Source organism: Nipponia nippon, unplaced genomic scaffold (assembly GCF_047370975.1).
Source record: "Nipponia nippon isolate SJK-2023a ecotype South Korea unplaced genomic scaffold, ASM4737097v1 scaffold_1, whole genome shotgun sequence".
Taxonomy (NCBI): Eukaryota; Metazoa; Chordata; class Aves; order Pelecaniformes; family Threskiornithidae; genus Nipponia; species Nipponia nippon.
This window is the reverse complement of record NW_028262290.1, coordinates 33,381,390-33,394,659: the sequence shown is the minus strand read 5'-3', so window position 1 is coordinate 33,394,659 and position 13,270 is coordinate 33,381,390. Positions and strand designations below refer to the sequence as shown.

At 34.0% G+C, this 13,270-nt stretch overlaps 1 long non-coding RNA gene across 5 annotated transcripts in view; it reads left to right on the top strand.

The window, feature by feature from the left end:
* Positions 1 to 13,270, top strand: part of LOC148057292 (uncharacterized) — an 86,240-nt gene that overhangs the window by 58,429 nt on the left and 14,541 nt on the right. For all 5 annotated transcript variants that reach the window (XR_015703327.1, XR_015703328.1, XR_015703324.1 and 2 more), the window contains one exon: positions 7,899 to 7,998. This is a non-coding gene — a long non-coding RNA (uncharacterized LOC148057292). The remainder of the gene's footprint in view (positions 1 to 7,898; positions 7,999 to 13,270) is intronic.

The window sequence follows — 13,270 nt, the reverse complement described above, 5'->3', positions numbered from 1 at the left end:
TCAGCCAAAATGTAAATTTGCTCCAGTTGAACCAACAGAATGCAGAACTGCAAAAATTATTTTTTTGTCATTAACTTTTAAGCTAACAGTATCACTAATAAGTTGTTTTTAAACTGCTTTACAAATACTAATTACTTAAGGGATGGTGGCAGGTAAAGGGTGGAAAGGAGAGTGAGTCCTTCTGGGTATGTCTTGCTTCTGTTGTGAACAAGCAATGTTGGATACAATTGTCCAGGCTGTCTTTTGAGCTTCGAGGTTAACTAACAACTTCTTGTAGTTAGATCCCTACTGTTTCCAAGTTAATTGGTCCATCTCCTCACATTCATACAGAAATCATGCTTCCCTGGAAAGTCAGTTCAAACTACATGACATCAGACAACATTTTCACAGGGGAAAAAAACAAGGCATTTTCTTAAAGATCAAGAGACTATAACCTGAGAGAAGTGGGCCCTAAAAATATAATCTTCAAAATTTCCTGGTTGTTTGTGTTTCCTTGCTATGATGTGAAAGAAATAATAATTCTCTTAAGAGCAAAATACAATTCCTGATGGCAGTTTGCATCTGACTGTAAGTCAAAGTGTTAGATAACAGACAGGCTATGTGCGTATCTTGATAGTCTGTCACAGTGTGGGGTAGTGAAGGGGTTTCTTAGAAGAAAATAAAAAGACAAGTAAATACTAGACCAGAATTCTCAGTTAATGTACCAGGAAAACAGACAGGAAATTCCTACTTAATGTTAAGATCATGCAAAGCTCTTTGTGAATGCAGGCCCTAAGTTGTATGGTCAGTAGAGCTTAGATGTAGTATAGAGACACCTGTACAAATGTGGAAAAAAATCAAATATAGCCTTGTTTTTCAACCATAGGAGAGAGTTTAGAATTTTTTAATAAAAGAATTCTTTAATCTAGCAAGCACCTACAGTCCTGATGTCTGTACTTCTAGTCATTATAGAATCCTTACTCTTTTTTTCTGAACAGTTTATATCTAATATATTTGATTTGTTTATTTCACACCAGGGAGGTAAAAACACCTCTTTTTCTCCCTTGTAAGACCATACTAGTTGTGATGCTACAAGTATTTCCTTTTGGTTTTCTCTTTGATAATTATGGCTGTAAACAAACTTTTTCTTTCTTTTTCTGTTTAAATGACACCATGCCATTTCATGGAGTTATTGCTATATTATCACGGTTTTAGCTGTTATTTTTAAATTCAGAGGAAATCTGTGGGACCAATGAGAATATATAGATTTTCTCAAAAGGTACTTAGAAGAACATTGTCTAATAGAAATCCTTTTCTGTTTAAGAGCTATGAAAAATGTAGTCCGACTTACTGGATAGTCAAAGGAAAATATAGAAAGTGAACAGCAGAAGAATGAGAGATTGCAGTCTCCCTCTTTGTAATTTTTCATTGTGCCCATCTTGATGTAGCTTGCAATTTCATGCTAAAGATTTGTAGTTAACACTGGAACTTTTCTCAGACATAAGGGAATTCCAGCAATGTTCCACAACGGAGCAGAGGAGAAATAAGATAAAATGACTCCAGATGAAATCCATTCTCTTTTTTTTGGCTGAGTCAAACAGGAGGTAGCCCTTTTCATGTGTTCATTTGAGAAGGTGTTTGCTCTCTCCCCACCTCAAAAATAAGTTTATCTGAGATTTTTTTTTCTAAACTGAAATGGGACTTGGGCCAATGCTCAGAAATTGTGTGAGATACCAGACCTGTATAAAAAGACAGGAGATCAGATTTCTTCCATTATTACACTTTACAAAGGAAATCACGACCTTGATTTTGTACCACTGGTAACTGAAGGGCAAAGAGGCATTAGAAGCATTTTGTATGTTTTCTATGTTCTCTTTTATATTTTTGAGGTGTCCCACTGCATAATGATAATGCTACTGCTTAGGTGAAACTCTTTCCTTAAGTCTGCATGCAACTATCATTTTGCTATGATATCTTTGCCATAAATAAGATGTTAAATATCCTGTAGAAAGTAGTCAAGATAGAAAATTCACAATTTGAACTGGGACTGTTTTCAGGTTTCTGACTAGCAGCTGCCATTCTCATCATGAGGTCATTAATCCAGCTGAATGGGGTGCCAGTCTACTATATTACCACTTTTATACCTTTACAAATAGATCCCCTGATAGCAGATCTGGGTTCTTAAGCTCAACAGAAACTGGTTTCTGTGATCTTCTAAAAACACTAAAGAAGAATTTTCTAGCATCTGTTAGATCCTTCCACCCTCTCCTTGATAAGCTTATTCCACATTCTTTTTTTGATGCAATGATTAGAGGTGGTTAAATTATTAGATTTATTCCGGAACTCAGCAGTCAAATTTATCACTGCATTTTCAGTTGTCAGTTATTTACTTTAATTTTTAATAAACTATGGATTAATGTTATTTTTTCATTGCGTGCAGGAATGGGTACAACTGGGAAACTAAAACAAAAGTCAGGATTATCATAATTTATTGTTAATTAAAGTTATGAAAACCATAAGATGTTATTTTCGCTGTGTAAAAGGCATATTTTTTTTTTTTTTAGAAAAGAATGTAAAAATGATGGTATCAAAGTCTTTTGCTAATATTTTTGAAAGATGTATCAGTTTGTATACTGCATACACACATACTTATGTATGTCTGTCATTCAGACTCATATCAACCTGACAGATGCAAAAACAGAAAAAGACAAAAAATCCCTAGTATGAACTTCATGCAAATCAAGTTACAGCAAGTGTTTTGTATTACAGTTATATAAGGAAGTGTGCCAATTTATAAAAGAAAACTTAGAAGATACGAAGTTCCTCTGAGCACATCTTTATCGATAATTTAAAAAGCCCATTTGTTTTCTGCTGTTAGATTGTAGTTTGAATTCAAAGGAGTAATTCTCCAAAGCATCAGGCTTATTTGTTCAATTCTGTATCAAGATTACAATGAATGTAAATACTAAAATGAAATAATAGCTGAAGGTGTCTGGCCACCTCCATTTTTTTTTCTGATTATTTTCTACAATATCTCACCTTTATATATTAATATAAATAAAATAAGAATGTTAGCTCCTGCTTTGGGCCTAACTTGGCCTTTATAAACTAGCTTGACTTTTGGAACTTGTCAGTATGATTAAAAATTAGGTATTAATTTTAAAAACAATGTTAAATATTTTTTTTTCTAGGCTGCTGTTTTCCTTTTGCTCCTGAAGGTAATCTAGAAGGGATGCTGTTTGGTGTTTGTTTAGGATGCATTTGTGAAAAAGAATTGGTTTTTATTCTCATAGCAAACTTCCTTGTAAGCATCTGAAAAATATCAAGAATTTTAAAAAATGAAGTGTATGCTTAAGTCTGTTGCATACAGTTGCATCCATGCTCGTACATTACAGAGGTAGTTTAATCACCCATAAGAAATTACTAGCTTCTCTGTTCGTGAAGCATGACATTTCAATTGCACAGCCAATAAAAGAATTACATGAAGAGGGCTGAAATGATTTACTGTATGGAAAGCCACAAGACCAAGGTTACCATGGTGAACTACCTTTCTGTGCATACAAGGTCAAGTGAGAGTGACCTGTCAGTGGACAACCTTCAGTGCTAACATAGTAATATATTGCACCAACAATGGTTTGTTGATCTGCTTCTTAAATAATTATAAACATTTTAATATTTGAATTTTTTTCATTGCTGGATTTTTTACATGTGGACAATAATGAATACAGAAATCTTTATTTTATGCTTCAGTAATAGTAGTTTAACAGCATTAGATGAACATCTGTGTTTAGCAAATTTGTATGAATTGTAATTGTATACAGTAATGTTTCTTTGGGTATGTTCAGAGGTTAAAAAAAGCTTACCAATGGTTTTCAGATATTTAATCTAGTGTGTATAAGATTCTAGTTGATGCTTTTCATATTTTCTGACTCTGCATTATTGTATATTGCAGAATTCTTCTTTCAGTTCCAATGGGGCTGGAGATAGGGAAGCAGGGAGCATTGCAAATAGTCTGTGTACAAATATTGTCAAAGAAAACATACAATTATAATTAAAATGTTCAGAAAAAAGTCTGAAAAGCAGGGAGTTCATCTAATGGTTCTCTGAAAAATATTTTGTTGATGCATAAAATGAGAACTATACTAATAAATGTCTCTTGAATTACATATGCTGTAAGGAAATGAAACCCTTTGGGTTATGAATCTTGGATTTAAAGAGGCAGTCATCAAATATTTAAGATGAAAATGCAGTAACACATGCTAGCTGTCATGTGTAAGTTTGCTGAATGTTATGACAAGGTTTTTAAAACATTCATAGTCGGAGTATTTTTATAAAAATGTTCATTAATTCAAACAGACATTCATATCTGGCAACCTGCATTACAATCGAGATTTCTAGATGCATGAGAAATCTTTGTAAAGCCAAGAAAATATGGGTGAAATATATAGCAATCATGTTTAAATTATACATTATAAGGCATACCTATCGGTATGTTGTCATATTATGCATTAAATTTAGTGCATAAATCAGGTTGTTATAATTCTGATGTCGCCAAAAGGCACAAAATATGACAAACAGGACTAGGCATGTAGATATTATCATACTCAATGATTCAATGAGCATTTGTTTTATGTAAATTAACTCCTGTTAATAAAAATTACACTCATTTATTACACCACTTCCATGTGATAATTAAAAAAATGTCCTTTTTCTGGAAAATCGTTACAAAATGTGAATAATGCATTTGTTTAATATCTTTATAAACAAGATCTTACCATCAGATTAGTTCTGGAAATGAAAGCGTTATTGATTTCTATAATAATTTCATAATACTGTTACATTGCAGTGCTGAAACTGCTAATCTCGTTTTTGTGGAGAACTCTATGCATTTAAAGCAGTGCTTGAACTCTCACACACAGCATATAAACAATATTAATTTGATACAGGCTGCTATTGTTGAATCTGCAGAAAAAGTACCTTTCAAAATATGGAGAATAAAAGAGGGAGATACTTTTAACTGTAGCTTTTAGCATAATGAACACAACTATCTATTAAAACAGTGTTGCAATAGAGTGATTTTTTTCAACACATTCAAGCATACTGGGTGGTAATATACAAACATTTCAATATGGTTTCAGTCTTCTTAATTTATACTTGAATTATATACCAACCTGAGAAAAGTTTAGAGCTGTGTTCTGAAGTGTCTATGATTATGAGGGATCTCTAATAGAGGATACAATATATCACCTGACCTTGTGTCTACTTTCCCATTAAAAAAAAAAAAAACAAGCAAGCAAAAAAAAAGCTTGGAATCTTATTGTTGTCTGCTTTTAATTCCAGAATATCAGGTTCATTGGATTTTCTTTTTTCTCTCTTTTTTTTTTTCCTCTTTTTAATAATCAGTAGATGCAGACTCAGATGTTAGAGTTAGTTTGATGATGTTAGTTTGCTGATCTTGCCAGAACAACAAAAGACAGAAGTGAATATGTGTGTGGGAAAAGATTCAAGGCAAGATCTACCTGATGCTAAGGAAATTATTCAGAGCTGAAAACATTTGTCTAAGGGCCACTAATAGAGTTAGTGAGCCAAATCATGGAGAACCTGTGGACATCTTGATAAGACACAGCACATAGAAGGTGAAATTCTTGAACCTAACCTGTTTCCACCCTTCATCACTAGACCCAGCAAGCCTCTTGGCAGGAAATAAAAGACTTCTTATCTTCTGTTCTTTATTAAAAGTAGCTAAATAAGTACTTTAAGGTACCAGGCTTAGCTGAAGTTGAGTATGCTGCTGTGAATGGTGGTCCCAACTGAGCATCATGTCAGAGCACTTCTATTCAGTTGATTGTTAGTGGCAGGCTGCTAGAGCCACCACTTAGCTCTGTAAAGTGGCAGAAATCAAAGAAGGCCTTGTTGTTGAGCACAGAGAAACAGCAAATGATCCTGAAGTGCATTTTCCAGCTCCCCTGGAATGTTATGGGAGCAAACATTGAAAACTGCGGGGCACATACTCACTGGTGAAAACTCTGCCTTTTGCTTGCAGGACACACCACACAAAGTTCATGTACTTTATAAAGGAGACCCCATTAGACTGCCAGTTGTATGCTGGCCAGATCATGATATTATTGAGACTGCTGTCAGATTACCAAATGATTGACAAGCAATATTAGGTTTGGAATGGTGCATAAGGACTTAAAAACCAGAAACTAAAAATACACAGAGTAAGAAATGCTAAATTTTTGACCTATCTTGTGGCCAATGGCAACTGATAAAATAAGTGGAGTTTCATGATCGGAAAAACATAGGCTAGATGGCATTAGTATTATGTCACAACTACAAAGGGAATGAATGTGTAAAATGTGGAAATCCCTCTGGTAGTCATAAATGCATCAGTTACATCTGTTGTTTACCCAAGATTGAATTAAAGAGAAATTTGTAATAGGTTTTTAAAGAGAAAATTAAAAATTCACCAGAGAAAATGAGCACAATAAAGCAGGCATAGTGAATCTTCAGAATCCATATCTTAATGTTCTAGAATACTAAGATTTTTAATTTTTGTCTCAGTTTTCAGGCTCCTTTGCTTATTGAAGGTATTAGACATTTGCACTGGTGACTTCAGGCATCTAAATAAGTCCTGAAAATCTTCTGGAGATATTCTCATTTATTCATTCAATATATAACAGGACTTTTCTCCTGTCTTTGTTTCTTTGAACTGCACCTTCCCAAGATATTTAAATGGTCCAATTGGCACAAGATTAAGAAAAAAATGGTTTTCTACTCATTGTGGACCAGAGGAATAAAACATTATTTGAATTTCTTCTGAATTTAATTCAGATATCAGGCTTCCAACTGAAGAACCAAGTATGGCAAAATATATGTATTAAATTAACAATAAAATTTTAGTATACTTTGTTAGTGAAATTTTGAATTTTTACTCCACTCTCCTTCACTTTAAATTATACAAAATTATTAGAGGTCAGATGAACTATAATGCTAAAAGAACATCAAAGTCACTGAGCACTGTTGTTTTCCTCTTTATATAGCAGTTGTCTAAGTAAGCACTTTAGGTATCCGTATTAAACTGAAAAGGTGGTGATACTAAGTAGATAAGATTTAAATGATCTTTTTGGCCACTGAATCATTTAGAATATATGAAGGTGAAGCCTCATGTATTGGAAGGGTATGTTCTCTTCACACCAAAAATGATTGGCAGCAGTGTGATGCATTACAGATTATCACCTATAGATTCTCTTTTTGCATTTGGAAGCAATCCCAAATACAACTGGTAATATTCAGAACTGTATCTATTTTTATAAAAGAGATTCTCAACCATTAAACATTTACGAGGCTATTCAAATACACATTAGTCTCCTATTCTGTAGCAGAATTCAGGCCATATTTCTCTGGAAGGACTGCTGGTTTTGGAACTTATCTTCTTTTTCTACCGTTTCTAGGACTTGGCTTCCCTTAAAAGAGGATGAATATAATACGGCTTTAGTTTAGTTTTTAGGATTTCTTATTGTTTACTTCACAGTTTGACTGCCAATGTATTTACTGGTGGAAGCTGTGATTGTTTTATCTGAGAAAATATCTTTTTGTGGATTGCTTTTGTCCAATTAATACTTTGAAACTGTAAATAGCATCTAGACAGTAGGGGTATATGCACCGTATAAATTACAAACTAAATGTGGAGGGATTTTTCTCAGTAAGACTCTTTGATAATGTAATTACATTTAATAGTTAACTGCACACAAACTCTGTGCTTGTGGAAAAGAAACAAAACACAGCAACAGGCAGTAACCTTTGTTCATCCCAAGAGAGTATAAGCACAAATCAAAGCAAGCAACAAATGTAAAAACATAAGTGAACAAAAATAGCATTTTAAACTGGAAATAAATCCTTACTTCTTCTCCTTACAGCTATATAACTAGAATACATATCTATGTGGAGACAGAAAGGAAGAGAAAGGAGAATCTTTGTACACTAAGGATCACGTGCAACCTATTACAAGTGCTACAGGTATGGCAGATCTCCTGAGTCTTACCCTTTGAGTTATACATACAGCATTGAACATGGGAAGAAGATGGTTGCAGCCACTTAATAGTAATACATTTAAAGTAAGATGACATCACCTATATTTAGGGGAAGATGAAACTTGAATATAGTAATACCCTCAAATATTCAAAATTTTTCATAAGCTATTAAGTAAAACTTTTGGGAAGTGTTAATTTTCTCAAGGCATTTTCTCTCTCATAATCCTTCTGTCTTTTTGTGGTCTATGTGTTTTTCTCTGATTGCAGTTTTTTTGCTACAAATCTGCTGAATTGGCACTGCTAGTTTGTGTAACAGTAATACTTCATACAGCTTCCAATGATTTGGCAAAGACTTCTGAATAAGTATTTTCAGATAAATGTGCATGCACTTTATAAAGTACATTTAGCGGATAGGTGTTGCATTTTAGAACAGCATCTAATACTTACCAAAAAGGTCTTGAATTGTGAATTTCATTGTTATTTTCATTATGAGGAAGGCACTTTTTTAAAAAAAAAAAAAAAAAGAAAAAAAAGAATGGTCCAGATGGGTTTTCTCATTTTGAATTCTCTTCCTTGGAAACCTGCAGGTGCATGTTCATAATTTGACAGCGCTACATTACGGATTAGCCAGTGAAGGCTATTGTACAGTGAGCTCTGCAGTCATGTCATTGACCTGCTTGAGGTCCAAGCATATAATCCTTGTGAAACCAACACTGCTGCCAAACTCATGTTTAAGTGGTGCAGCTAACCAAGTTTTTGAAAGAATTTTATTTAAAAATACAGGAAGACATGAACATTGAATTCTGCAAAAAGTAATTTTATAAATAGCATGTGTTTTGTAATTCCTAAGGCTACAAAGAAAATAATCAAGCAGCACTGATTCAGTTTTTTTGTACTGTATAAACAAAAACTTATTTTAGATATTAATGAATTAACAGTATATTCATATACACTGATGTTGTGGTTTAACCCCAGCCAGCAACTAAGCACCAAACAGCCACTCACTCACTCCCCCATGGTGGGATGGGGGAGAGAATCGGAAGAACAAAAGTGAGAAAACTCATGAGTTGAGATAAAGACAGTTTAATAGGTAAAGCAAAAGCCGTGCATGCGAGCAAAGTAAAACAAGGAATTCATTCACTGCTTCCAACCCACGCAGACATACATCCATTGGATATGGACCTATATGTGAAGTATAAACTTGATGCAATTTAAAATGCCTAAAAGATAAGCCTCTAAAATATTTTTAATAGAAAAAGCTTGACAGCTTTTATAAATATTTATTTATACTTCTACTTTTTAATAAATTACTCTTATTATAACTAAAATAAGAGTAATCTGTGCAATAAAATGTTTAAATAAATAAATTAGTTGCATACTTTGGGGGAGGAGACTTGTTTAAGTTGTGAAGACAAAATTCTAGAGAAGTATTTAAATCTAAATATAAACTCAAGATCTGTTTAAACGTAGATTTTGCATTTCCAAAGATGACTCTGTTATATACACATAGAATAGGAATGTACTGATTTGCTGCCACAGATTTAGTAGGTAGATGAAGGAGCCTGCATCCTTCTAACTCTCCTCCGTTAGTGCAACCTGGTCATATGACATAATAACAGTAATATGATGCAAAGAGTTCCTCTGCTTAGATCCCTGGCTACAGGAGCTGAATCAGGTAATGAATAAGCTACATGCAAGTACCTAATTCCACTTAGAGAACTCTGTGCAGTTGACTTTGCTAAGACAGACAGTTTCTGTCTTCAAAATAGAAGTACCATCTGGATTATAAAATTTAGGGAAAAGCAAACTCCAGATGGAAGTAGTTTGGAGCCATAAATTTAGAAAGAGAAGTAGGTTGTAAAACAGTAGGGAAGGGGCCTGTCTGTCATATGTGGATGTAAAGGACAACTGAGTTTAGAATAGAAGGAGAAAGGATGCAAACTGTAACCTAAAGAAAATGGAGCTTTACATAGGCCATTGAATGGCTGCAATATATTATATCCCCACTCAAGTACCTTTTCTGCTGTCACTTTCTATCTACTTTGTATCCCTTCTTTGTCCAACTTTTCCACACCCTCTCACCCTAAATGTCAGTTTTCCTTAGGTGTATCTTTTACCTTCTAAATTCCCCCCTAATCTCATTGTTTACATATCTGTCTTTGAGTCTGTGAGTGCCAGTTCTTTTTCTAGCCTTGTCTTCCACCTCTTGTTTTATTAGTACTTATTTTGCACCCCAGGTGACCTTGCTTTTCATCACATTTTTTCTACACCAAATGCTTTTGTTGCCCTTAGTGCTTACCTTTATATTCACATTCACAGCTCCCCTTTTATTCGTTCATAAAAATGAGGAAAAACAGTCAGTGAAATGTTCATCAAAAGTAAAGATCTAAATCCCTGGATGTAGTAGAATTGAACTTTTAAAGGTTTTATTTATTAACATATTTATTTAGTTGGTTTCATTGTGGGCTTTTTCTGTGTTTGTGGACTTTGCCCTTGCCTGCTACAAAACAGGCTTTACTTCTATACAAAAGTACAAAAGTCCTCATGTTTGTATCTTATTTTTTTGACTTCTGCTCATTTATCCTTGGGTTTTATACTATTAACATTGATAACTTATTGTTATTGATTCATTTCACATCTTTTCCTGACTTATAAACAGAGGCTTTTTGAAGTTAAAAGTTAATCGGTAATGGATCAGGATCCACATTGTAGACAGGTCTGGTTACAAATACTGAAATCAATATGTAAACTAGGTCCTATTTCATCTCATGCTAGTTAAGCTGGTTTGTATTTTGGGATTCACTCCTATATTAGCAGCAAAATGCAGAAAATAAAAATGTGTTAATGAACAGTAGAGGCTGAACTAGGATACATGTTGCATATACTTGAGCTGTTTTCTTTTTGTCCGATACTTATTTCAATCTGCATATCTGTACATTAAAGAATGTAAAGATTTTGGAAAGCACACCTGGATTTACAGCTCATCTTTTGAATCCATGTTTCTTTCTTAGAAAAAGTTTATTTGAATTACACTGCTGGCATTGTGTGCTTAAGCAGTTCAGATATGATTACCCCCAGTGACATGCTTACTGCATTCCCATACACAGAATGACTTTCAGCCTAAGAAACATTTGTAAGACTACTCCTACCAAAACCAAAATGATCAATTGTTTTATACTGGTCCAGTTTTCAGCTTCATTTATTTCTTCAAGTCAGCTGAGGGATAGTTCTGCATTACCAGAAGATGCCATTTCAGTTTACATCTTAAACTATACTTTGTCCCCAGATGATGTTGTAAAATGAATTGCATTCAGGCAGAGGCTTCTCAAGCACAACTGCTTCATTTAACAGCAGCATATAAGTATTCAACTCCCAATCCCTGGAGTTCTCCCTTTGCTAACAGTTATAGTGTCAGACTTAAACTGGCAAGGTATTTTGGAGAATGCAGTTTTTCTGAGCCAATTAACTTATATTGTGAAATATATAATATAACAGTATTTTCTGTTTTAAACAAGACAACCAAGAAACCTAAAGAAATCAGAAAGTCTTTTGTTAGCTTCTGAGATAAGAATAAAAAATTAAATTCAGAGTTTCTCTGAGACTTTTGGTAATTTCAAATAGAGCAGGAATTCCTGTCTTCATCTGTTTCTCTTCAAGAAGTTTTCTAACAAGTTTAATCACAATCTTTCAAATTCTGTAGGCTATACTAGAAAAGGAATAGACAATTCCATATTGATGTGAACTTCTGTGAAATTCTACCATTACAGAAATCTTAATGTGAGGACTCAGAACTGATAGGCTGTGCACTAAATTTTCAGAAAAGCAGACTATAAATTTCTTATTTTATCTGAGTGCTTTCCAGGTATTCATGGATACTGTTACACAAGCGCCCTCTCATCTAGGGAAATCTTGTCAGGAATTTATTGATAAGGAAGAATGGCATAAAAGGATTAATTACATGCTCGAGAAAACCAAGCTCTGTGACAGAAGCATATTCTGCTTCTCTGCCTTAAGAGGACCAGTGTTTCCTCCTGGAGTTGGCTGGATTTGTAATGAAGTGTACCTATGTGATTTTGTAGACTCCTCATTTTGTTCTGTTTTCTGTAAACTCTTCATTTTGTTCTCATTCTCTGCCCTGAGAAGACTCAAGGAAGAACTTAACTATGTTAACTGAAGTAGTTAACTACACCAATCAGAGATTAGAGTTGTATTCTCAGTTTGTTTTGAGATAGTAGAAAATAGCTGGTAAGGAGCTGAGGACAGATTAAAAGAAGACATTCACTGGATCAAGAAAACAGCCTCCCTGAAAAACTGGAAGCTGATGACAGTCATTAATTTTAAAAATATCAATATTTCTTGACATTAGTAATTTTACTTACCATTGTCTGGTCTTGTATAGTATCTCTCTTATGAAAGTGTATTGAGAAAGGATACTTTCACAAATACCTCATAACTTTACAGTCAGTCTTTCAATTTGGTTGTGTCATGCATGCAGTGGGAATTGCATGGATGGCTGATTATCTTTTAAGTTTTTCATATTTTAGAACTGTTAGAAAAACAGAAAATATCAGTGTCATCCATGGGTTGTTATGTTCTGGTGAATTGTATTTTTAGGTTCTGAAAAAAAGGTAACCCAAATTATTTCAGATTTTTTTTTAGAGGAATACCAGAGTATAACAATGAACAAACAGATAATGTATTTTATGTACTTCTCTTTAGGGCTTAGTTTTACCACCTGTTTTATTCACTGTCATGTGGAACAAGGTCGTGTGCCTTCAGTAAGTGAGCATACCCTAGGCTACGCTATTTCCTTGTTGATTGTATGTGATATAATATCAGTTCAGTGCTTGATATTTTTCCAACTTACAGAAACCAGCATGAAATACAGGCATCTTAAGCTCATTTAGGCTAGAGAACTGTGTATAAAGAGAGAGTAACTTTGAAACTAGTTAATAAAATGTTTTCATCCTCAACTGAGACCATGGTCTTTTCATTTGCAGAGTGGCAGAGGGTCTGCTCTGCTCTTAGGGCAAGAAAATTCAGGAAGAGCCAAAAATCTATTTTCATTTCCAGTTGTTTTTTCTGTTGTAGTTTTAGCTGTTGATGCTAAATTTCCATCCCATCACTAAAGATTAGAAAACTGCTTTAATTTTTGCATTACCCGTTGATGGTATGTTCAGGTTGTCATGCCACTGTAGACATCTTTCGTTTTTCTTTAAGAAAGAAGACTGCATTATAAACCTTACTTCTACTAGTGG